The 27,187-nt window shown below is 37.5% G+C and overlaps 1 protein-coding gene, 1 long non-coding RNA gene and 1 other non-coding gene across 19 annotated transcripts in view; 1 reads left to right on the top strand and 2 right to left on the bottom strand.

Annotated features, from left to right (window-relative positions):
• Positions 1-5,707: 5,707 nt before the first annotated feature.
• On the bottom strand, positions 5,708-27,168 carry LOC119530013. The gene is made up of 3 exons (XR_005215997.1): positions 27,104-27,168; positions 6,544-6,675; positions 5,708-5,914 (listed from the first exon to the last, which is right to left on the bottom strand). It is a non-coding gene; the product is annotated as an uncharacterized LOC119530013 (long non-coding RNA).
• On the bottom strand, positions 18,504-18,665 carry LOC119530709. The gene has a single exon (XR_005216098.1). It is a non-coding gene; the product is annotated as a U1 spliceosomal RNA (small nuclear RNA).
• NEK1 (NIMA related kinase 1) overlaps positions 26,887-27,187 on the top strand; it is a 351,041-nt gene continuing 350,740 nt past the window's right edge. For 16 of the 17 annotated variants that reach the window (XR_005215994.1, XR_005215995.1, XR_005215996.1 and 13 more), the window contains exon 1: positions 26,888-27,043. The gene's annotated coding sequence lies outside the window, so the exon portion shown is untranslated. Of the gene's footprint in view, positions 27,044-27,187 lie in introns of all 17 variants that reach the window. The other variant, XM_037830997.1, reaches the window with a different exon arrangement.

Genomic DNA, 27,187 nt, shown 5'->3' with positions numbered 1-27,187 from the left:
GTTTCCTGCCTTGGGTTGGCATTTTGAGAAGGCAGCAAGCTTGCGCCGTCCCTAACGTCGTGGCTAACTCGAATTTCAGTCCCGGCGAGGAAGGACAACGGCATCTGGCAGCAGCACGTTGAAACATCGGCCCGAAAGTGGAAAGCAAGAGCAGCCGTCGGCGAGCGTTAGTTCGTAAAACTTTAGATCGAAAGAAAAATAAGCCCTCGAATTTAGACCTGCATCAAGAAACGCCTGTATTTGTAGGTCGCAGACAAGGAATGCAAGGGTGTTACCTCGCCTTTTATTCGCCGTTTATTTGCCTAAGTACAAAGAAGAATGATAATCCAAATTAAACCTCTCATTTTCAAAAATAATTCTCGGAAATTAAGTGTTTTGGGGAAAATACATAACATGAGGTTTCTATATGGTCTGCACTGAGTTTATTTCAATTTAGCACTTACTGAGCTCTTAACATACGCCATCGCATAATTCAATAAACTGGCGTATTGAAGGAGTTTGTATTTCGATGCAATAATGTCGTAAATGAGTCAAGAAAAGAAACACAGCTTTGAGAGAATAGTGTGGAAGAAAAGGACATTTGACCTGGTTTTCGAAGATTGAAAAAATTGGGGGAGAGGAAAGATGGCATGCAGTCCTTGGCAGAAACATCAGGCAAGAGAGGAAGAAATGTGATACTGTGTGTTTTCCTGCTATTATTTGAATATAATGTACAAGATATGAGGTGAGGATAATGAGGTGAGAGGACAGTGCAGAAGTCAGCAATTACATTAAAGAGTATTTTTTCCTGGATAATGGGGTGACTTTGGAAAGTTTTATTTGTAGTTTTCCCCCAAACTTTTTACATTCAGAAAACTTGAAAGAATAGTACATTGCACTCTCATATGTGATTTTTTTGTTGTTGTTTTTTAAAGTATTTGATAAACACTACAATTTTAATTTTTAAAAAAATTCTAAATTCAACTTGCTCTTACAATAGCTGCCTATAACATTGAAGGATTTTAATCAAGGGCATAACAGGATCAGAATCATCTAGATTCAAAATTTCTGGTATATCTGCTTCATCTATATTTTGGTGCATTTTTTTTTTCCTGAAGCATTTGAAAGTTGAATGCAGACATCATGACACTTTTCTCATAGCTACTTCAGCAGACATCTCCTAAGAATAACAACCTTCTCCAAAACAATTACAATACCATTATCACAGCTAGAAAAGTTAGCAGTAACTCCTTAATATCTTCAAATAATGTCCATATTTTAATTTCACCAGTTGCCCCAAAATTGCCTTTTGCAGCTTTTTTTTCAAACCAGAATCCAGTCAAGGCTCAAGCATTGCATTTGGTTATTATGTTTAATTTTGACAGTCCCCCAATTTTTCATGACATTAACTTTCTAAATAGACCAGGCAAGTTGTCTTATAGAATGCCATAGATTCAGTTGCTTGTTTTTAAATTATGAATAATGTTATTAAACATTTTGCTTGTTTTTAAATTATGAGTAATGTTATTAAACATTAAGAAAGTATAAAATGAAAGTTGAAGTTGTCGTACTCAACCTGACCAAACTTAATGCCACTCATCACACACAAAAAAGGTAATAACTATTAAGTATGTCTTAGGTGTATTTTCAGGAACTTGCTATGCATGTACAAAGATATTCATGTAACAAGACAGAAGAAATATTATCAGTATTTCTACTAGGAGATTGGCCAAACATTTTAATAACGGTTTGGAGTAGAACAGCCTAGATGTGAATCAGCTGATTTCTAGAGTTCAGGGAAGCGCATGAAGCTGCTCCGCATGAAGTTAGAGTTTTCTTCCCTTTGAAAGAGGGAAGGGAAGGAGAGGAGCCAAAGAGCCCTGGAGGAGGGTTGGGGCTAAAGCTGGAGAAGAGTTTGTTGTCCAACATTTTACAGTGGGGTATACAATGGAATCTTCTTTGCTTCCCTACCAAATTTTTTATTAAACTCGACACAGCACACTAATGCTTTTGACTGTGTACATTCTTTTGGACCGTCTAGTAAGAGCACAATATCTAATTTACATATATGTCTTTTGTATCTCTGAGGAACATAATGAGCAGTCTATAAAATAATGTCATTAAAATTCTTCTAGATTTATTCTTTTTGATAGCTACATATAACGTGACATTAAAAGGTTTTAATCAGCATCCTATGACATAATTATATTTGTCGTTGTAGGACTGAAATTCCTGCTTTCTTGCTAACTGTTGACCAAGGATTGCTCTCAACTCCTAGAAGCCACTCTCAAGTCCTAACTCTGTGGCCCTCTCACAACCTGGGAGCTTGCTTTTTCAAAGCCAGATGCAGAATTCTCTTCCTTTTGAATCTTTTTGACTTCTTTAAGGAATCACCTAATTAGATTTAGCCTACCTATGATAATCTCATTTTTCATTCACGTGAAGTCAGTTGATTATTAACCTCATCATGGGAGCGAAATTCACTGTATTCACAGTCCAGCCCGCATTCAAAGAGAGAGGACTATACAGGGCATGTACACCAGGGGATGGGAATCTTGGGGCAATCTCAGAATTCTACCACAGTCGTCCACTCTCTGACCCCTAAGGATTCACTTGCAAAATACATTTACCCCTCCTGAGTTCCCAAGGATCTCATCCAATTACAGCATTAGTTCAAAGTCCAAAAACATCATCATCTAAACCTAAATTTCATGTAAATTAAGTGAGGTTGAGATTTGTGGGTATAAACCATTAATTTCTATTTGTGAACCTGTGAAACTAAAGTGACAAGTTTTTTGCTCCCAACACCCCCAATATACAGTGGTGGGACTTACATAAAGTAACAGCTAAAAGCATTCTGGTTCAAAAAGTAGGAGAAAGAAAAATAGTGTCACTGATAAACAGTTCTCAAATCAGGGCACGTACTGGATTTTTTTTTATTAGGTTTCAAGGCCTAGAAATAATACTCTGTAGTTCTTTGCTCTCCCTTCTGGGTCTTTGGTTTGGGCCTCTGACTCATTATTCTTTTTTCATGGAAGGTAACAAGGTGTTCACAGCTAAGTAATCAGTAGAACTTTGGGGATCCAACATCCTCCTTTTCATTTTTTAATTCGTCTGCCCCTTTTAGTCCAAGCTGGCAGTGTTGCTATTGAAAGAAGTTTCTCAAGAATTGTGGGTCTTACATAGACAAAAATCACACACACACAAATATTTTCAAGATAATTCCTTATCTATTTTTGGACCCTGTTTTGGTTGAGACCTGTGAGGCATACCATTAATCTCTTGAAAGAGCCCTTTGTGTGACTAGAGACTGATCTTTTGATACTTTATAAAGTCTTAGCAAAAGATTATGCAGTCACATGATTAGCCTTTTCTCTATGTCAGATTTTTGGCAGGCATTTTTGATCTTTAGCATCTTTTCCCATCTGGAGAGGCTGAGAGTTTTCAAAATCATCCAGTCCTACTTTGTTATTTAATAGTTCTCCCTCAATCTCTTTCCTCTTGCATTTTAATAGAAGCAGCAGGAAGAAACCTTTGATTGGTGTTCTAGTTTGCTAATGCTGCCAGAATGCAAAACACCAGAAATGGATTGGTTTTTATAAAAGGGGGTTTATTTAGTTACACAGTTACAGTCTTAAGGCCATAAAGTGTCCATCAACAAAGGGTACCTTCACTGGAGGATGGCCGATGGTATCCGGAAAGTCTCTGTTAGCTGGGAAGGCTCGTGGCTGGTGTCTGCTCCATAGTTCTGGTTTCAAAATGGCTTTCTCCCAGGATGTTCCTCTCTAGGCTGCAGTTCCTCAAAACTGTCCCTCTTAATTGCTTTTGGGGTGTTTGTCCTCTCTTAGCTTCTCCAGAGCAAGAGTTTGCTTTCAACGACCATCTTCAAACTGTCTTTCATCTGCAGCTACTCTCTCAGCTTCTGTGCATTCTTCAAAGTGTCCCTCTTGGCTGTACTAACTTGCTCCTTCTGTCTGAGCTTATATAGTGCTCCAGTAATTTAATTCAGACCCACCCTGAATGGGCGGGCCAACACCTCCATGGGAATTATCCAATCAGAGTCATCACCCACAGTTGGGTGGGGCACATCTCCATGGAAACACTCAAAGAATTACAATCTGATTAACACTGATAGGTCTGCCCACACAAGATTACATCAAAGATAATGGCGTTTGGGGGCACATAATACATTCAAACTGGCACAATTGGAAATCTCCTTAGTTATTTTATCAAGATCATCACAAGTTCTGCTTTCCATATAATTGCAGGAGTCGATGTCGCTAAGCTTCTGTCACTATATAACAAGAATCCCCCTTCATTCAGTCTCCAGTAACATGTTTCTCATTACTTTGTGAGCCCTCACAGGCAGTGTCTTTTTTTTTTTTAATTAAATTCAGTTTTATTGAAATATATTCACATACCATACAATCATCCATGGTGTACAATCAACTGTTCACAGTACCATCATATAGTTGTGCCTTCATCACCACAATCTATTTCTGAACGTTTTCCTTACATCAGAAAGAATCAGAATAAATAAAAAATAAAAGTAAAAAAGAACACCTGAACCATCCCCCCCATCCCACCCTATTTTTCATTTAGTTTTTGTCCCCATTTTTCTACTCATCCATCCATACACTAGATAAAGGGAGTGTGATCCACAAGGTTTTCACAATCACACTGTCACCACTTGTAATCTGCATTGTTATACAATCATCTTCAGGAATCCAGACTACTGGGTTGGAGTTTGATAGTTTCAGCTATTTACTTCTAGCTATTCCAATACATTAAAACCTAAGAGGTGATATCCCTATAGTGCATAAGAATGTCCACCAGAGTGACCTCTCAACTCCATTTGAAATCTCAGCCACTGAAACTATTTTGTCTCATTTTGCATCCCCCTTTTGGTCAAGAAGATACTCCCCAACCCATGAGGCCAGGTCCAGATTCATCCCTGGGAGTCATATCCTGCCTTTCCAGGGAAATTTACATCCCTGGGAATCAAGTCCCACATAGGGGGGAGGGCAATGAGTTCACCTGTCAAGGTGACCCAGTTAGAGAGAGAGAGAGGGGGCCACATCTGAGCAACAAAGAGGTACTCAGGGGGAGACTCTTAGGCACAATTATATGCAGGTCTAGCCTCTCCTTTGCAGTAACAAGCTTCATAAGGGCATGTCCCATGATAGAGGGCTCGACACATCAAACCACCAGTCCTAATCTTTGTGACAACATCAGCATCAGTCCAGATGAGGAAGTCCAACACTTCCGCACTTTCCCCCAGCTCCTTGGGGGTGCCTGTAAATATATTTTTTATTCTCAGGCAGTGTCTTTAAAGTCCAGAATTTTACTAACAGTCTATCCAAGAAGAGTTAGGCTTTCTCCAAGACAATTTAGTACCGTCTGGGATGAGGTTTAAGAATTTGCATTTTTAACAAGTTCTCAAGTGCTGCTGCTGCTGCTGCTGCTGGTCTGAAAATCACATTTACAGAGCCAGTATTCTAGACAACATTATCTGTGGCTTTCCCTAACTGCTATACTTCCAAAGATTATCCACCTTGCATTTAGTACTATATTTGGAGGGTGTTGTAGCCATTCTACAAAGGTAAGATGGACCCCTCACCCAGAATTTGGTTTAGATATTGAAACTGATGATGACACACACACCCAATAAACACACACAAAGAGAGTATGGAAAGGTTTATTACTCACATAATGAGACTTTCTGGGTAAAGCAGAGTGACTTCCAAAGTTGGTCTGAAAATGGCTAGAAAGGGGACACTGCCTTGAGATTTTAATAATAGTAGGGCATGAGGCTGAGGTGAGGGTTCCAGCCCATGGTTTAAACTTTCCCTTGGCATCAAAGGAGGAAGCAGCTAGGCTTATCAGGTTGCACAGATAAGGGGCAGAAGGAGAAGATAGATGTGAGGCTTAAAACCTGTCAGGAAACAAGAAAAAATGGAATCAGACATTTTATTACAGGGAATTTTTAGTTATTTTAAAGTGCAAAAGCATGGTTTTTTTTTAATTTTATTTTGAAGTAAATTCAAACTTACAGGAACAGTTGCAAAAACAATACAAAACCAATACACAGAACTCCACCATAGCCCAACCCCCCCTCCCCCGATACCCCATCCACCAACTTTAACATCCTGTCACACCACTATTTCTTTCTTTCCCTCCCTCCCTCCCTCCCTGTCTATCATCCATCATCTATTGCTCTGTCTTCTGAACATATGAGAGCAAGGTGCACACATCCTTGAACAAACAATATAATTCAAATATACATTTCCCATGAACAAGAACATTCTTTTAAAAAGCATGGTTTTTTAAGACTGAATTTTTGAACCTAGTAAATAGCTCTCAGTCACACTTAACAAAAATATCAAATGGAGTTCATATTAAATATGAGTATCTCCGATATTGTATTTTGTTATTTGTTTACAATTATATAATTGTTATGGTAATGTAATAATTGTATATTGTTACATTAAAAAGCAAATGATGAATAATATTTTCTTACATTTTGACACATGTATATGTATTTGTAAAAGTCTGTAAACTTACATCCACAAATTCATCTTTTGTTGGAAGGATTGTAATTGATATCTATTTCTTGCCTTTTTTGGGGGTTTCCTATTTTTAGCAATGGTCCTGTTGTAGTAGTCAAGGTTTTTTGTTGCAGATAACAGAAAACATCTGGCCAAAATAAGCAGAAAAATAATTTATTTGAAAGATATTGAGCAGATCTCAAAATTGATGGAAAGACTGTAAGACAGTTGAGGTCTCTGAAGATAATTATGGCCCAGAGCCAGAGAAATGATATAGCCTTGAGGTACACTATGAAGATGTACCACTGTCCCTGCCAGGTAAGAGAAAGCTGCTTCTGATGGTCCCTGTTTATTGGGAAAGAGAAATTGCTGACTAGCATAAGAATTTAACTCATAATTCAACAACATATAGGATTGGGTTTTGTCTGCATTCTGGCTATGTAAGCCCTATGGATACATGAGATAGATTTTTTATGCAATTTTATTGAGATATAATCACATAACACAATCATTCAAAGTATACAATCAGTCGTTCACAGTATCATCATATAGTTGTGCATTCATCACTACACTCAATCTTTGAACATTTTCATTAATCCAAAAAATAAAAATTAAAATAAAAAAGAACATCCAAAACTCCCCATTTCCCTCCTCCTTCCCTTTATTCATTTACTTTTTTTAATACCATTTTATTGAGATATATTCACATACCCTGCAGTCATCCACAGTGTACAATCAATTGTTCACAGCACCATTATACATTTGTGTGTTCATCAACAGAATCAGTTTTTGAACCTTTGCCTTACTCCAAAATAAAAAGAAAACCAAAAAAGAACACCTAAATCTTTCCATCCCCTCCATCCCACCCTATTCTTCATCCAAGTTTTATCCCCATTTTTTCACTCATCTGTTCATACACTGGATAAAGGGAGTGCAAGCCACAAGGTTTTCACAATCACACAGTCACACTGTGCAAGCTGCATAGTTATGCAATTGTCTTTAGGAATCAAGTTCACTGGGTTGCAGTTCGACAGCTTCAGGTATTTCCTTCTAGCCATTCCAACACACTAAAAACTAAAAAGTGTTATCTACATAGTGCATAAGAATACTCTCCAGAGTGACCTCTCAACTACATTTGAAATCTCTCAGCCACTGGAATCTTATTTTGTTTCATCTCACTTCCCCATTTTGGTCAAGAAGATCCTCTCAAACCCACAGTGCTGAGTCCAGGCTCATCCCCAGGGGTCGTTTCCCACTTCACTAGGGGGATTCACACCCCTGGGAGTCATGTCCTACATAGCAGGGGAGGGTAGTGAGTTCACCTGCCAAGTGGGCTTAGAGAGAGAGGGGGCCACATCTGAGCAGCAAAGAAGCTCTCTGTGGGGGACTCCTAGGCACAATTATAAGTAGGTTTAGCCTCTCCCTTGCAGCAACTAGATGAGGTATATATTTTAATGGGAAATCATAAAAATTCCCTTTATCTCTGACAATACCTTGAGCTGAGGATTTAAAATCTCAAATCTCTTTCTTTTCCTTTTTAAAAAATCTATCCAGTGCAATCTAGAAATAGCCAGCCTATCACACAGTTCTTGTATTCTTCACTATCTTCATGGTAAATTATCATGGCTGTCACTCAATTTGCTTAAGTGTTGCTTTTGATATATACTTCATATTATGTGCAAAAAAATTTAAGTAACTTTACCACTGCATGCCATGGACTTCCAGGATCCCATCATCTCATGATCCACACTGCTTTCTAACTCAACCAGGCTAGAAAATAAATTTCAGTTTCCCGTCCTTGAAAATCTGTTGCCTGCACCCACTTTTGATACTTATTATTATAATGTACCAGTTACAAGTCTTACTGATCAGTGTTCTTATTACAAACAACAAATTTACTTTCGCTAGTAAAAAAGACTAGAGATAGATTATAGAATCATTAGAGGACTACAGAAAAGTCTCTAGCCTTAGATTCCCAGAATTATTCCCAGAACCATAACAGAGAACAGGATTGCCAAAGGAGTTGCTAATTTTTCTGTAATTGGACACTTGCCAAATCAAGACACCACTTCCATAGCTTCAGAATTTAAAATGACGCTGCTTCTGCCATGATCATTGCTAAAAACAAACAAACAAACAAAAAAAAACCCTCTTGCTTTGCCTCTTTTCATGTAAGTCACTTTAAAATCAAATCTTGTGTAAATAACTCCAGATGATGGGATCTGTGGTATACTGTATTATTATTCAAAATATTAAAGTCCTTCCCTGGGAGAGGATTTTACTTCCTAGCCCCGTTGATTTTGTCCTTGGTCATGTTACCTGCACTGCTCCCCTCCACAGGAGAAGTATATATTTCCATCTTGTTGAACTCAGAAGTGGCCATATGACTTGATTTGGCTAATGAAATGCAGGCACAAGCAGAAGTGTTAAGAACCAGTTTCCAAGTCTCTTTTTCCCTCTTACCATGAGACAGACCAGCAGTGTCCCAAATAGAGGCTGCTTCATTAGAGTTCTGGCGTGAAGGTGATATGTATCAGAGTCACACCTGTCTCATGATAGATGCGTAGCATTAGCAAGAGTGAGAGTTTGAGGGTGTTTATTACCACAGTATAATCTATTACGTACTATAATCTATTACAACTTAACTATCTGTATTTTATAGCAAGAGAGGCTGAGACACATATTTTTTTAAAACTTGATATTGGAAGGATGTTACACTCTGGGAACTCTCAAAATGTGCAGAGGGTATTCAAAAGATTTGGGGCAGCCATGAGCCATGAGTGGCATATGTTCTCTAAAATGACAAAATTTTTTGTTTTTGAAGAGATAAATTTTAGCTATCTGGAAATTTGTTCTTTAAGTCATTTACCTCCTTCTATAATATACTGCATTTTTATGCTATTGCTTTGGGTGTTATTTTAAGTGCATTAGGAATTCTTTTTAAGAATCTGATAATAAAATAATTTGTCAAATATGGTCATTCTGGCTTCCCTGAAACATGGCAGAATGAGCATATACATTTATGTCATCCTAAAATATCATCAAAATAGAAAATAGAATATGGATACAAAAAGTTGTAGGTTTGTAGAGTGGAAAATTTATTTCTGTAATCAAGGTTGAAAGATAGATACAGAAAGCTGTAAAAAGTTTGTGAAAACAATTATTTCTGCAGTCAAGTTAAAAAATGGTAAAAACTAGTAATAACAGTGCCTAACAATAGAACCTCAAAATTTAAACAAAAAAGTGGTTTTATAAAACAAAATAGCATCAAATATTTTAACCACCACCCAAAGCAGTAATTAAAATTTAATGTTGTAGGTATGTGCCTAATAATTCATAAAATATAAAACATTCCTCACTGTACTGCAAGCTTCTCACGTTAAGGTCTCTTGCTGTTTTTATTAAGAAAAAATGTCCTTAAATTATTGAGGTGTTATTTCTTAATAAAAGGTTGTAAAAGTGTTTTCTGAGTAATCAGTATAGGGTACAAAAAGTCTCTTTTATCAAAATAACTTCTTGCACTTTATGTTAACATTATTATGTCCTTGATTGTTTATTTAAAATTTGTACTAAGCACTCTTGACTTTTAAATCATTGTCTGTCCCTACACTCTTATCTGAATGGGAGATGAATTAAAGAACCCCAAACTGGCTAAATGACAACCTGATAAAGCTCAGGCCTTTTCTAATAGAAACCATAGGTTTAAATTGCAACAAACAAACCCATGACACTAGCACAAAGTCCCTTTAACAGCCTTGTTCAGCTAGTAAATAAAACTATGTTTACTCATTTTATATTAAATAAAACTTTGTAAATGTGTAAAAATATTATTTGTTTTCTAAGCTTCCATGCCTCAGAAACCTACATTATTTTTTAGTAAAATGTTATAAAATGTTTTCCTGAATAATCAATGTAAAAGGCAAAAAGTCTGTTCTATCAAAATAACTTATTGCACTCTATGTTAACTTTATCATGTCCTTGGTTGTTTAAAAATATTGTCTTCTCACTTTTAAAAAAGCTAAGTCTTTTCCTTAACTTTAATTAAAAAAAAATAATAATAAATAAATACTGCTTCAAACCAAAAAAAAAAAAAAAATAGAAAATAGAAAATGTATAAACTGGCAATGATAAAACAGAAGAGGAAAAAGGAAAGATTTCAAGAAGTATTTAGAAAGTGGATACAGATGGAGGAGTAATAACTGATTTAGCAGAAAGTATGAAACTGAAATTTAAGTGCCTAGGAAAGATATATTGACAAGAAACTAACAATATCCTTGTAAAAATGTGAGGTCTGGGACTAATATTGACATTTTCCAACTATTGGGGCAGCAGCCTGTAAGTGAGCCTAATAATGGAGAAGAAAAGAGCCACAGAAATTGCAAAGATAAAGAGAACCTAGTAACATCCTCCCTGAACTCTGGCCAATTACTGGACATTTTAGTTTTGTGAGCTAATTAACTTCCCACATTATTTAAACTTGCTTCAATTCAATTTTTTTGTTACTTGCAGCAGCAAGCATCCAAACTAATATAAGGACACTAAAAGATAGCGAAAGTTTAGAAGGAAAAATAGGCTAGAGTATTATCACAGAATCCAAGATAGGACTAAGTTTCAAGAAGGAGAGTGGTCTACAGTGTTTAATGTTAGAATTCAGATAAGATGAAAACTGGAAAGGATGCATTGCCTTTGCCATTTAGGAAGTCATTATTGATTTTTTCCCGTAAAGTTAGTGGAATGGTGAAGTCAGAATCCTTACTGACATAGTTAAAGCATAAGTGAAAGATATACAAAGGGAGAAAAATAGAATTTATTGTTTTTTCAAGGAACCTAGATATAAAGAGAAAGAAAATGATAAGGTGGTAAGTAGAGGTGAATACAGGACAGAAATTGTTATGTTTTTATCTTATGATGGAAAAGACTTCAGTATAGGAGAGGTTGAAAAAAGAAAACAGGCAAAAGTGGGAATATCTAGTAATCAAAAAGGATTCATATGAGAATCTGTATAAAACAAAAATGAAGGGATTAGCTTTATGTTGGGGAAAATAAATTTTTCTTCTAAAATTGGAGAAGAGGAGGTGATGGTGAGGTGGAGAGATAACTTACATTTTCTCTGTGACAGAAAAGGCATGGGCAATCGTCTGACAAAAGGAACAAGTGATGCTGGAGCAGAGACTACAGAATTGTGAAGGTGTGAGACAACTGCTATGGGGAAAAGGAGAACATGTAAAAGGATTGCCAAAGGAGGAAAAGCCTTTGCTGGGACTGGAAAACATAAATCTGTCATGACTCTAATGGGTTCAATTGCGTAAATTCCTTAAAATATGTTTAGCATCCAAGGGAATAGAATCAAGAGCAACAGATGCTTATATTGAGTCCAAACTGGATACTTTCAGGTCAGATATGGAACAATAAGGGGATGAGGACATTGATGTTGCAAGAGTGGGAGAAATAATACACTAAGAGGTTTTGGTGGTTTGAAACTGTATGTACGCCAGAAAATCATGTTCTTAAAGCTCATCCATTCCTGTGAGTATAAACCTATTGAAAGTAAGTTTTCATGAGGTTACTTTCAGTTAAGGCACGGCCCAGGGTGGGTGTTAGTCTTCTTACTGGAATTCTTTATAATAGAATGACATTCAGACAAAGAGAGAGAAAGCCACAGAAGCGAGAAGTTGAAAGCAACAAAACCTGGAAGAGAAGGAGATATCAGCAGATGCTACCATGTGCCTTTCCATGTGACAGAGAAATCCAGGATCACCAACAGCCGATCTTCAGGAAGAAAGCATCATCTTGATGATGCCTTGATTTGGATATTTTCATGATGTCAAAACTGTAAGTTTGTAAGCTAATAAGTTCTCATGGTTAAAAACCAACCTAAACATTCTAAAAAAGAAGAGCAAACTGGGAGGACTTACATTTCCTGACTATAAAGCCTACTATGAAGCCACAGTGGTCAAAATAGACATATTGATCAATGGAATTGAATCAAGAGTTTGGAAATAGACTCTTAGATCTACAGTTGACTGATTTTTAATAAGGCCCCCAAATCCACTGAACTGGGACAGAACAGTCTCTTCAACAAATGGGGCTGGGAGAATTGGATATCCATATCCAAAAGGATAAATGAGGACCCCTACCTTATGCCCTTCACAAAAATCAACTCAAAGTGGATTAAAGACCTCAATATAAGAGACAGTACCATAAAACTCCTAGAAGATAATATAGGGAAACATCTTCAAGACCTATTGTTAGGAGGTAGCTTCTTAGACCTTATATCCAAAGCACAAGCAATGTAAAAAAAAAAAAATAGATAAATGGAAACTTCTCAAAATCAAAAGCTTCTGTACCTTAAAGGACTTTGTCAAAAAGGTGAAGAGGCAACCAACTCAAGGGGAGAAAATATTTGTAAACCAAATATCTGATAAGAGACTGATATCCAGGATATATAAAGAAATTCTACAACAATTGTACAAATGGCCCAAATATAAAATGGGCAACAGATATGAAAAGGCATTTTTCCGAAGAGGAAATACAAATGACTAAAAAAACACATGAAAAAATGTTCATCTTCACTAGCTATTAGGGAAATGCAAATCAAAACCACAATGAAATATCATCTCACACCAATAATAATGGCTGTCATTAAACAAACAGGAAATAACAAATGCTGGAGAGGATATGGAGAAATGAGAACACTTATTCATTGTGGTGGGAATGTATAATGGTACAGCACTGTGGAAGACAGTTTGGGGGTTCCTCAGAAAACCAGATATCAAGTTACCCTATGATCTGGCAATTTCACTTCTTGGTGTATACCAAGAAGATCTGAAAGTAGTGACATGAACAGATATTTGTACACCTATGTTCATAGCAGCATTGTTCACAATTGCCAAGAGGTGGAAACAACCCAAGTGTCCTTCAATAGACGAGTGACTAAACAAAATGTGGTATATACATATGGTGGAATACTATGCACCCTTAAGAAGGAATGACGTCCTGAAACACATGACAACAAGGATGAACCCTGAAGACATAATGCTGAGTGAAATAAGTTAGACACAAAAGGGAGTAACTGTATGTTATCACTAATATAAACTCCCTGAACAATGTAAAATCAGTGTCTTATAATGTAGAATATAGGGGAACTAAAGATAGTCAGAAGCTAGTGAAGGGGGAATGATTACCTAATATGTACAGACATGTTAATGAAGGTGAACTTAAAGGTATGGAAATGGACAGAGGTGATGATGGTTTGTTAATGGGATTATAAGTATCAGTGCCACATTGAAGGTTAACATGATTGAAAGGGTTTGTTTAAAGGTATGTTTCCCACAAGTGCTTGCATGATCTACTTTAGGGTGTAACACTAGTAGAAAGAGTTAACAACACAATGGTATATGGGAAAAACTACATATCACATAGACTATATTTATTAGGAATACCTTACCAGTACCACACTAATACTAGAGATAAATAGCTAGGTGCTGATAAGAACTTTGGGGTGTTTTGGGTTATGATAATCATTTAAAATTTGAGAGTGGTGATGATTGTACAACTAAGTGAAGATAATGTGAGATATTGTTTATCTTGGACAGACATATGCTATGTGAAATTAGGAACCCCCTTCTTTAAGTCAAGCCCTTGATCTTGAGGCTTGCTCTTGTGAAACTTATGGCTGTAAAGGGGAGGCTAAGCCTACCTATAATAAGGCCTAGGAGTCACCACCAGAGAACCTCTTTTGTTACTCAGATGTAGCCTTTCTCTCTCTAAGCCCAACTCTGCAAATAAATTCATTACCCTCCCCCCACAAGGGACATTACTCTCAGAGGAGTGAATCTCCTTGGTGATGTGATATGTTTCTCCCAGGAATGAGCTGGCATCATGGGATTGAGAATGCCTATTTGACCAAAGAGGGGAAAAGAAGGTAACAAAATAAGATTTCAGTGACTAAGAGATTTCAAATAGAGTTGAGAGGATATCCTGGAGGTTACTGATATGCAAGCTCCAGCTAGATATTACAGATGCCCACAGTATGCCAAGCCCTAACCAACAGTAGTCATGAAAAATACTAAGGAATACCTAGGTCCCTATCTGAGACTCTATAAAAGTTTCCCTCAGTGTACTTTTCAAAAATTTAAATCCCACAGAGTGTTCCTCTGGAGTCCCCAATCCAGAGGCTACAGCCTCTTCAATAACATCAACCAGGCGCACCCCCCTTCCCCATAATGTTGACACCCCTATCCAATATGAACAAGTTAGGTTGGTCACTGCCCAGATATCCCTGAAGAGTGAGACAGTGATGAAATTAGAGAGGGGTAACAACTGACAAGATAGGATTTAACAAAGGATTACAAATACTGAATCTTTATATACATAGTTGTTTTTGTTTGTTTGTTTGTTTTTAGTTTTTAGGGTACTAGAATAGCTAGAAGGAAGTAACTAAGTAACTGACAATGGTGGAACAGTGACATATAACATGCTTCAAAATTTGTTCTGTAGCTGCTTGTTAAATTATACTTTAAAAGTTATCACATCTCTGTATATGTTATATTTCACAATAAAAAATGTAAAAATGAAATGAAATGAAATACCAAAAAAAGAAAAAAAAGCCAACCTATTTCCTTTCAGCAGCCTACTAAACTAAAATAGATTTTACCTGGCCAAGCTGACACATGAACCTAACCATCACAGAGGTTTAGACCAACCAGGGAAGAAAATGAGGACATGTGAACAGGGAAAGGTTGAAGGATTGGTAGTCACAATGAAATCCAAGATTAGAAAAACTGGAAATAAACTGGAAAAGTAAGATTATTGTACTGGGGTTTAAGATTTCAGAAGTAAGCCATGATAGATTCCATGGCCTCGGTACAACATTCTTTGTGGACTGAATTGTGTGCTTCACGCAATTCCCAATACGAAATGTTCCAGCTTCAATTTATCAGTTGTATCAGAAAGTCAATAAGTCCCATCTCACCAATCCATTCACTGCATTTTTAGGGCTCCCCAAACTCTCATGAAGATTTTGACGCTGAGTCCAATGATGTTCAATTCCTTCTCTGTGCTCTGACAACAACAGAAAGGCACCACTGCTGACCAAAAATTGGTCTTGGTGGATTATCATCCAAAGTGTGGAAGCTGGTTCAAGATTCCCAAGAGTACTAGTATCTCTAGCTCTAGTTGGAGCAGGTCCTCTAGGGTAGCTTGTCCAATTCCCTGGACTACATTTGGTGTAAGGGGCTTCTAATCAAGTTAAAGCTATTTGAGCTCCTAAAATTATTTTGAGCTCCTGAGCAGTCACTTCTGTAGTGTGGTAGCCAGATTGGTCAGACTGGACCATGTGCCGGTAGCTTCACAGTGTGAGGCAGCAGGGATTCAGGCTGCAGTGAAGCAATGCAACCAGATGCCAAATCATCACTCACAGGCTGGCGGCACTGGTAACACTGATACATTTGCACTTCTCCAGAAAAAGGTGTGGTGGCAGTGAGGTGACATACCACACTTCAGGTGAGGGGCCTCAGGAGTGTGGTTGAGTCTTTGGCAGTGAATACATGCCTATTCAAATATATGACCACCAAGCATAGGTGATGATAGAGAGCTCCTTAATTTACAAACTACTGTAGTTTTTTGTTTGTTTGTTTTTTTAAAAAAGGAAATCCCCTGTATTAACCTCAACCAAGAGGGTTTTATGCCTTAATAGGCTTGAGCACCAGCTTCTTCAATATGTATATATCTGTAAATTTGTATCTGACTTGCTTCCAGCAGCTGCCTCAAACCATCACAGACTCAAACCATCATTTACAATTCACTTCCTGATCAACACCAGCATTAGCCCATGAATCAGGTTTATTTCAGTGTAATTTCATTTCAGAAATCCCTTTCCCTCTCTCTGTCATGGGCCTAAACTCCTAACATTATAGGAGTTTAGGCAATAGATTTCCTTAACTCTGAATCTTGGGCTACGCCACTTAAAGCAAGCAAACAAACAAAAAACATCAAAACGTCTCAGTACCTAATCCTGGAACAATGAGGTCTTGTGACTCTCTCTACATGTGTAATAAAAGAGGGCCACTTATAAAAAAACTCAGTTTCTTGCAGTTAAAATGTACTCCACCACAATGAACACTCTACAAACTCTTAATCTGGTTTATTTGGAAAGCCTTAAAGATTAGAAAGCCTTGTAAGGATGTAACTTAGGACCTACCAAAACTAGGGACTCTCTCCCCTGTCACCAGGAAAGTCTATACTGGTATTCTTTTGATTGCAAAGAGATGGAAATTATAGGATTTCAGACAAAAGGGTTTCACTCTTGTTTATTATAGAGTATCGATAAATACCCAGTTATTACTGGTTTGGTGGTGTGTGGAAAATCACCTTGATGCAATGATAGCCTACTATCAAACTATTCCAGAGGTCATGGAAAGAAAGGCTAAAACATGCTGAGAGAACTAAGTGGGGAAGAAAATGAACACACTTAAACTAACACACAGGATAGGGGATAAGCAGGTTGGAAAGACTCATGATTTAAATCCTGTGGTATACAATATCCATATGTCCTGCCTTTCTTTTTGCCACATGCCTTCCTGTTGATGGTGTGGTAATTAGGACCAGAGTACAGGTTTGAACAAAGGTCCCAGAGAAGGGAGGTGCCATAACTAAGCCATTAACAATGGAGATGCAGGGAGAAAATGCCTGACTACAGCTGTAGTTTGCCAATTAGCCTGCTAAACTGGTATGGGTTTTGCAATTCTTGGGCAGGACACATGGGGCCAGTATGAGCATCACCATTGGATGGCAGAATTAAAATCTATGCAGGTTGTGTGTTATATATATTTAGTGTGTCATGTATACAGAGGGCTTAATGAATATTCATGCCTCATATATTTAGCACCTCAGAAACATTAGGTATCACTTGGTCCTTCCAGCCTTTTTTATCTAAGTAGAGCATATGCTCTATTTACTTTATCTTACATGTCACACAGGTTAGTAATTTACTTATATGTGCTTAACACATCCAACCTAGTTCTTTCTATTCTTCTAGAGCAAAATTGAATATTCTCAACCAATATAGTCCTGGGCTTCAGAGGTGATGTGACATGGTGGGATGCTCATAGTACAGTCAAGATTCTTGTGCTCTCTTTCATTACTTTTATCAAGGTAGAATTTGTGGAAAAATGGTAGTATCCGAGCACTCTTATCTTTTTTTTCCCCACCAAACTGCACCACTTTATTTGGATTTCACCAGTTTGCCCATTAACTTTCTCTTTTTGTCTCAGGACCCAGTCCAGGGGACCATATTGGATTTAATTGTCATGTCTTCCCAGTGCCCTGCTGTCTGTGGCAGTTTCTTAGTCTTTCCTTGTTGTTCATGACCTTGAGAAGTTCTGGTCAGGTATGCTGTAGGATGTGCTTCCAACTGGGTCTGTCTGATGTTTTCTCATGGTTGTGGGTTTTGTTAGAGGATACCGCAGAGGTGAAGGGCCTCGTCATATCACATCAGGGGTACTCACCATCCACGTGGCATCACAGTGACGTCAGCTGTCACCACCATTTAAGGTCGTGTCTGCTGGGTTTCTGCGACTAGACAGTTCCTACTTTAACCCACCTCCTGGAGGGAACACTAACTACACATATATATTATTTACTTCTGTAAGGCAAAGTTGTATTTTCTCTCCCATTGATGACTCAAGGACATTAATCTTATACTTCTGGCTGTAATCCAGCCCTATGCCATTTGTTTTGTTGCTTACTGCTCCAGCTGTAGTCACTGGAGGCTTTTCCTGTTGGTTCTTGTGTCCCTGTGACATGCCTCCATCCTTTTTTTTTTAATAATTCAATTTTATTGAGATATAGTCACACATTATACAATCCATCAAAATTATATAATCAGTGGCTCACAATATCATCACATAGTTACGTAGTTGTGCATTCATCACCACTATCAATTTTTTCTTTTTTTTTTTTCTCTTTTTTTGTTAAAAGGAGGGTGCAAATGTAGTCCCCCACTACTATAAATTATGCAGTCGAGTTTCCCACATTTGGGGAAATCGCAGGAGCTAGCACATCCAGAGTGCAATGGATAAGCCTCGCCCCGGGAAAACCACCTTGGTGATCATGGTGTCTCCCCTGCCAGATAAGTATCCCATCACTACCAATTTTAGAACATTTTCTTGACTCAAAAAAAAAAAAAAAAAAAAAAGAAAAAAGAAAAAACCCAAATCATTCCTTACTCCTTTATCCCTACCCTATTATTGACACAATTTTCTTTTATCTTCTTACTTGGGACACAGTTGGACAAGTTTCTTAGATTCCTTTTAGAAAAATTTGGAAAAGCAAGCAAATACTTTTCTTAACTAAGTGGAATTTTTCACAAGGGATTTGCAGAGATTATGTTTTCTTCTCTCACTGTAATATGGATACTAATTTTAGAAAGAGGCATATTTTTTGAGAATTTAGAGAACAGTCACAGTCTGTCAATCAATCATTATCTGCTTTCTATGAGGAGGAATAATCCTTATTTTATAGTGTCAAGAGACCTTAGCGCTTATGTGGGGGATTATCCCCAGGATCTCTTATAAGGGGACAAGAACAAGTCTACCTGTACATTTGTTTTCTGTACTATCATTTTTATGTTACGCATTATCTTAATCCTACACAAGGGCTTCTTTATTTTAAAATGCATGGTTTCTGACATACATACTCATTGAACCAATGGTTCTCAACCTTCACTTTGCATCAGAAACATCAAGGGAGTTTTATAAAATACCCTTGCTTGATCTCCACTTAGAAATCTGAATTGTTTCAAGATTGGACCTGAAGGTCTGTACTTTTATTCTATTCAGTTGGTGCTGATATGCAGCCAGGGCTCGATCAGAACCACTGCATTTTACATGGGGCAAGCTATTTAAACAATGTGTTGTGTGATAGGTTGGTAAATAAATCCAATCAATTCCACCTGGAAAAGAACTTTCTGTGTAATTCCCCTGGTAATTTTGTTAGGGAAACTGGTGATGACAAATCTCATCTTCAACATAGATGGATAGCAGGAAACACAGGCTAAGGACCACAGCTAGATCCCTTGGATGTTTTCTGTATGTGCCCTAATGTGAATATTTTCAGTTTTATCTCGGTTCCTTCTCAGCAAGTACTACAGAAGTTTCCTGTCTGATCTTAACAGATACCTTCTTTCAATGGGATGACTAAAAGGGAGTTTCCTAGGGTGAGGTAATTCCCAATAAGGAGTTTTTCCAGATCTTTCTGTGGGCTTTTCCCATGCAAAATGAATTTGCCAAGCAGCCTGATCTCCATACAGTTCCATACAGCTGCTCCTGGTAGCTTAAGGGAATAGAAGTTTGCATTAGTTTCCTAATGTTGCTGTAATAATTTACCACAAATATTATGACAACATACATTTGTTATCTTATAATTCTGAAGGTTAGAAGTCCAACACATTTCTTACTGGCTAAAATCAAGGTATTAGTAGGGCTGCTTCCTTCTGGAGGCTCTAGAGGAGACTCTGCTTCCATGCCCTTTTGAGCTTCTAGAGACCACTCGCATTTCTTGGTTCGTTGGTTTCTCCATCTTCAAATTCAGCAATGGTGGATTGAGTCTTTCTCATATTATGTCACTCTGACCTTCTTCCATATTCACATCTCACTATGACTCTCACTCTCTTGCCCCCCCCACCCCCCCCCCACCCCCGCTTTCACTTGTTAGGTCCCTGGATAATCGAAAATAATCTCCTTAATTAGCCCCACTGGATAATCAAAAATAATCTCCTTAATTTAAGGTCAGCTGATTAGCAGTTTTAATTCCATCTGTAGCCTTAATTCTCCTTTGCAATGTAGCCTACTATATTCACAGTTTCCAGGGATTAGAGCAAGTGGCATGGACATTATTTTTTTTTTAAGGGGTTGCATTATTTTTCCTACTGCAGGGTGCTTAATTCATCTTTTGACTGCAGGTCTTAGTATCCATTTTAAAAAGTCCTCAGCCTACAGGGAGTATTTGGAGACATAGCAAATTAAATTATATGAAAACGGACAGGGTCTTCTACTTTAAATCAGATTTTTTTTTGGTTAGAACTGAGCTGAAGCAGTAACAAAAACTCTCATAATCAATATTCAAATTAGCTTTACTCTCTCTCCACCACCACCTCACAAACCTAATTGCTAACCCACCCTCTTACTCACCAACCAACAAAACCCTTAAGTTCCCAAGGAAAGGGAGAAAGAAGAAAAAGACAAAGGGGATTAACCCAGAAGAAGACAAAGGTGTTAACCCACAGTGGTGAGAGTTTGCCTGTTCCCATGGTAGAACGGCTTGTTCAGTCTTGCTGGCACCGTGGCATACGCGAACAGAGAAACTAATGGTAGATGTTGCCACTAAGCAGAGATGCTTCATGCCTTTCCCTTCTGCCAGCAATTCTACTACTACTCTAGGAGTAGGAGGCCATGTGACGCCATTTTTTAGAACTGGCAAAAGAAGTCAAAAAGAGCACTGGGAATAATATCTCATTTTCTTCCAGATTCTTGCTGGCACCAGTCAGGCTGCTATGAGTTTTCCTTGAAATAAAAAATCTAGAAATGGGATTATTTCCCATAACGACCTAAAAAATACATTCAAAACAGTCCCATGGAAAAATAGGGAAATGAGTGAGGCTGTACAGATCTGCTTTAAGTCTTTGTGAGTTGTTTCAGAAAAAGAACTTTGATTTTATCATGTTTCTTACACATGGGCAAGAGGGAGTGAGAGGGATTAAGATGTATTAGGTAAAAAGTGACAGAGTTCTAGTCTAGGATATCTTCCTGATTCCACCAGCATCAGGGAAATAGTTGAAAATAACCTTTTTTTTTTGTCCTTTGTCTTTTTCCCTAGGAGAGAACAGCTCTCTCCCTAAGAGATTTGAACTCATTATTGCATTAAAAAATTTTCATTGTGGTAACATATATACAACTTAAAAATGTCCTGTTTTAACCACTTTCAAGTATACAATTCAATGGCCTTAATTACATTCGCAGTGTTTTGCTACTATCACCACCATCCATTATCAAAACCTGATGACATTTTGAAGCTTTTGAAATGGAAATCTTCTAGTTTCTTGAAATTCTTTCCTACAAAACTCCTGCCTAACCCTCAGTGGAACTTGTTACACTGTAAACTATTTAATTCAATCTGAGGTAACTCCTTTTTCGGGCTCTGCACAGCAACGGGCTCAATGTTCTGTTTTATTCTTCCTAGAAATAGATTATGATCACCCTTTTCGGATAGCTGACTCTCCTATGAACCCTTGGAAGTGACCCAATCTAGAAAGCCAGAAACTCAAAAAACCTGCTAGATATGTTTTATATTTGTGTATTAAGCAAAGCCTATCAGATTAAGATCCAGAAGTTTAGCAAGTTGCTACAGTTTTATTTAAATCTCAAATGCAAATAACTATTGGTAAATTCAACCTACATAAGGCTAGCTAGAGTAGATTTTCAAGAGCATGGTTTAAAAATTTAAAATTCCTCTCCTAGAATGTAGCAAGAAGGAGCACAAAATGCAAAGACACTGACTTGTTAGTTTTTTTCCCTTGGATTTGAATATGTTTGCAAGAGATCTGAATTTTCTTCTATTTAAGGTTTTAGACACTCCTTTTCTCCATCATAGAGTATCACTGTGTGTATCAGTGCAGTTTGATCAAACACACTACTTACACAAACCAGTGGTCTTTTAATAAAATTATCATTTACATAATAACTCCACAAAGGGGAAAATTCAGTGTAATTCTACTACCAACTATTTGGTCTTGTTGACTATACTCTAATTGGTGTCAGTTTGCTGCCTGCTTTCTAGAAAGAACTAATAACAATACTCATGTTTTGATGTCTTCACCATAATCTAGCAAAGTGCTCAATTCATTAGGAATGAATGAAAGAATATTTTTTCTGCAAATTTCTAGAAGAATACTTTAGCAGTACTGCTAGTCCCTTTCTACTTACTCTATTTTACTACCACTATTAATAAAGGTTAAAGAAATTTTCATTTGATTAGACCAGAAAAGAGGCACATAAGTATAACTTTATAACCTTCTTTAGTATCCAAGTTCTATTATAATTATCATAAATTAAAAAATTAATTTAGTGTTGGCATTTCTTTTTTCAAACTGGAAATACTGGTACAGTATTTCTTGATTATAAAAACAAACTTTTTTTTTTTTTTCCAATTGGGAAAAATAATGAAGAAGAGCCCAATAGGTAAGTGGAAGAGAAATCCAGAAATAGATACAAATATTTATGGTGAACTTAGTATATGATACAGGTCAAATTTCAAACTTGTGGAAAAGGGAACCATATTTAATGAATGGTTCTGGAATAATTGGCTTTCCTCCCAAATAATACAAAGCTAGTCTACTTACATTAATAACATAAAAATAATTTTCAAATATATTAAAGATATAAGGGCAAACAATTAATTAAAACATATGAACATTTAGGTTATTTGGATAACTTTGGGGTGAAGGAGTATCTGCTTGGCAAGACTAGAAACCTAAATGGCAAAGAAAGACTGTCAGATTTGATCAAATAAAAACTTATACATTTGTCTGTGGATAAAGACACCATAACACAAGTCAAAACAGGAATGACAGAAAACACTTTTTCCACAATATGATAAAAGGTTAATATCTCTATTTTACAAATAGTTCCTACAAATTGATTAAAATAAAAAAGATAATCTAATAGAAAAGGGGCAAAGAATATGAAAGGCAGGCAAGTCACAGAGGAGGAAACTCAAATGACTAATGGGAACAGTTGCAACATTGTATTGGCAAAATTACAAGTGAAGCATCCAGTGCTAGTAGAATTGGGAAATTTTCATGCAAAGTTATTGGGAGTGTGAATTTCTTAAACTTCTGAAAAGTAATCCAGGATGTGGTAGATAGTCTCCAAACATGATCACCATTGATTCGTTCCCTTCTTGTAAATCTTTCTTGAACTTGCGACTTGCTCTGATCAAAAATGTGGCAGAAGTGATGTTTTTATCTGTACCAGGCTTAGCCTTGAAAAGGACTGGCAGCTTCTACTTCTTCCCTATTTGAAGCCAGCTGTCATCTAAGGGGTATGACTACCTGGGACCACACTGTTGAGAGCAAGCCCAAGTCAGCCATGTAGAGAAAAGAGAGGCGATGTGCAACAGCACCAAGGAAATAGACAAGTGAGTGAAGCTTCTTGGACTGTCCCGTTCAGCACAGTTTCTAGCTGAAATGAGGCCTAGTGATCCCAGTTCATGCTATGTGGAGCAAAAGAACCACCCAGTTGAACCCTGCCTGATTTCCTGAACACAAAATTGTGAGAAATAATCAATCGTTGTTTTAGGCCATTAAGTTTTAGGGTTATTTATTATGCAACAATAAGTAACTAAGGCGCAGGAATATCTAGTAAAATGGCAAAAAAAATGCATACATTTGACCCAGCAAATGCATTTTTTTAGGAATCTATCTTTCAAAAATAACAATACTGTTGGAAAGAATCTCAATGTCTGTTGAGTGGGGTATGGTTGATAGATTTTGGTACATTCAGACCTCGAATACTAATATCATTAAAAAGAATTAGTTGATCTCTGGAGGTATGGTCATTATATATTGTTAAATTTTAAAAATGCAAGTTGCAAAATAATCCCACTTTAAAAGATTAAAACATATATATGAATACATGATTATGTTTTTATGAGCTTAGAGAAAAATGTAGATGGTTATTCATGACACTGTTAACACAGGTTTCAGGGAGCGTGAGTGCAGGGATGAGTTCTGGAAGAGGCTGCAGGCCTCATTTTTGTAGGCCTGTGTCACTAGTTGTTGCAAGGAGCAAAGTCTATTTTTGTTGTTTGAAGAAAAATCCAATAAAATATTTAAAGAAAGAGAATAAAAGACTGTAAAAACAGTCTCTTAAAAGGAAAAAAAACCCGACTCTTTAGAAATACATGAGCCAGAAAGTGACAGACTCAGGTAATCCTCTTAATCCAGGTTAAATTAAACTACTTTATTTACTCAACAACATATCAAGGGCATCTTTGTATGTCCACAAAAATAGATCCTGCTCAGGCTTTTTAACAGCATCAGAGTATTCCATTGTTTGATATACTATAGTTTATTTAATCAATTTGGTATTGTTAAACATTTACATTGTTTCTAATTTTTCTGGTTATAAACAATAATGTTTATCCTTGTATATATCTTTTCCCACTTGATCTTAAAGTGAATTTGCTGAGTCAAAGGATATGTACATTGCTAGCATGCCTTCTAGAATGACTGCAGCAGTTTATATTTCCACCAATAGTTTACGACAGAAGTCTAAAGAATTATCTCAGGAGGTAGACTAACCTTTCTTCATGCAAGCAGCAAAAAAAGAATTTGCTTAGATTAGCATTTGGCAATGATTTTGTTGCTTTGCTGTACAAAGGGAAGTGGGTAGAGCTACAGTTATTGTGCATTCAGATACCAAAATTCCTACTGACTAACTGGGGGTGGGAAGGGTCACAGGAGGTTAGCCCAGAAGTGGGATGAATGAAGAAAACAGGTCTTCTGTTCCTCCATGGAGACTGAAGGGATAAACCAAGGCAGATTTTTCTCCAGCTTGCCTGGTTGGATAACTAGCAGTGCCACCTTCTGGCAAAGAAGCCAAAAACTTTAAACTTCCATGCTGGTAATAAAGTATTTCTTACAAACAACTAAACCAAAGACCAGCACGAGAAGATGGTCTTGGCTGTGTGGTGTGTTAGACAGAGGAGGAGGGAGAAGAGGGTAGATTTCTTTGAAGCAAAGAAATGAATCATTTGATCTCTGAGATCTCTTTTAACTGAGAAGTTAGGATTTAAGGCTTATTACAATTACTGAATCATTATATAGATAGTCCTTTTTACTTTCTGATATAGTAGAGTAGACAGAGAGAAATAACTGAAATCTCTGAATTGTCATCCAGCTGCCTTGATCTCTGATAGTTATTGTATAGCCTTTATCTTGTGCCCTTGTGATTGTAAAAACCTGGTGACTAAGCTTCGCTTGTACCCATTTTATCTGTTTTTTTGACTTTATCATCTTATGATCACTAAAGACAGCCCCTAGTGTTTACTAATGAAGGGTCTCAGGTTAGCCCAAAATGAACCCACCCCAAGTCCAAAGTTATCTTGATAACTGAAGTTGGATTTAACCAAAATGGGCCTGCCTGACATGCACAGTAACTTAGACTTTAACCTACAAGTCACCTATAACTCATTATAATAAAAATCACACCCATCACCATATTAAGGCCACCATTTTCTTACATACATTCTGTGACTAAGCATGTAATCAATCTTCGTGTGCTCAATAATTAGCTCATCTTTAATTACATCATCTGGAGCCACTGTGCTCATTTTCCTGAAACATGCCCATCTTTTAATACTATAAAACGATCAGAATTACTGCAGTTTGGGAAGACAGATTTTTGGGCCTATAGGCCATCTGCTACTCTGCTTTGCACCTAGCAATAAACTCTTTCCCTCTGAAATCCCTGTGTCTCAGGAATTGGTCATTTAAGCCCATCGGGCAAAGAATCCACTGCTTTGGTTGGGTAACACTGGCAAAATCTGTGATCTCTTCAAACACAGGTACATAGTACAACACTGTACAACACAAACAAATGGAACACAACTAAAGTAGCATACAAGCCACCATCCTCTGTAGTTTCAAGTTTGGATTCCCCAGTGCTTGGTCACTCTGGGTAACGTAACCCTTCCAAAGGACTACTCAGAACCACAGCAGATTTGATCTCTTACTACAGCTTCTGGGAAATACGTTCCTAACTATCTCCATAAGTCCTTCAGGGAAGACTACACTGTCAAACATTGCAATATATACAGACAAGTAATTTATACACATTAGATGTAAAAGCATAGAAAACCACATCATGCCTTTCAATTTTTTAAGATTTCAAGGTTTAAAAATATTCCCTTGTTTTAATCATCCGAATACACTAAAAAAAAAACTTGCTTTTTAAGCAAAATTACTTTAAAAGTGTGGCATCTCTAAGGAATTTGCTATAAAGCAGAGAAAAAAATCCCCTTTCTCTATGTAATGTGTGTGGAACAAATTTATAATATGCTTTATTCCAAATTAGCTTCTATTAGTAAGCTCTTGCCTTCAGCTCGGCCTAACACCTTACATCTTTATACTCCTCTTTTTTATTTATCTCTTCCCCTTGCCAGTAGCTCCCAAGGTCTGCAGAACCAGGTACTAAGTAGCAAAAATCCCCGCCGCACCGCGCCTCACGTCTCCTATCCTTCCCGACCTCCCCCGCAGACGCGCCGACTTCCACGCGCTGACGTCACACGCCGGCGCTAGTGACGTGTCTGACGCGCCTCCTTCTTCTCCACTATCTCTGGGATTCTGGGGCACTGGGGTGCGGAGTCCCGGACTTGGAGTCCCAGGCAGTTTCCTTGTGTCCCCCGTGTCCCCCGGATTCTAGAGCCAGCCTTCCGAGGCAGGAGGACGTGGCAGGCAGGTAGCCTCCCTGTCTCAAATGCCGCCCAGCCCCCACCTCGCCGAGGCCGCTGGCAACTACCTCTTTGAAGTTGGAGAAGCTGTAATCCAGGCACTCCCTCCGCTGCCGCCCGCCGTTTCCACGGGGTTCAGAAACCAGTTTGTT

This window comes from Choloepus didactylus, chromosome 3 (assembly GCF_015220235.1).
Source record: "Choloepus didactylus isolate mChoDid1 chromosome 3, mChoDid1.pri, whole genome shotgun sequence".
Taxonomy (NCBI): domain Eukaryota; kingdom Metazoa; phylum Chordata; class Mammalia; order Pilosa; family Megalonychidae; genus Choloepus; species Choloepus didactylus.
Note: the sequence above shows the minus strand (reverse complement) of the source record. Positions and strands in the feature narration are given on the sequence as shown.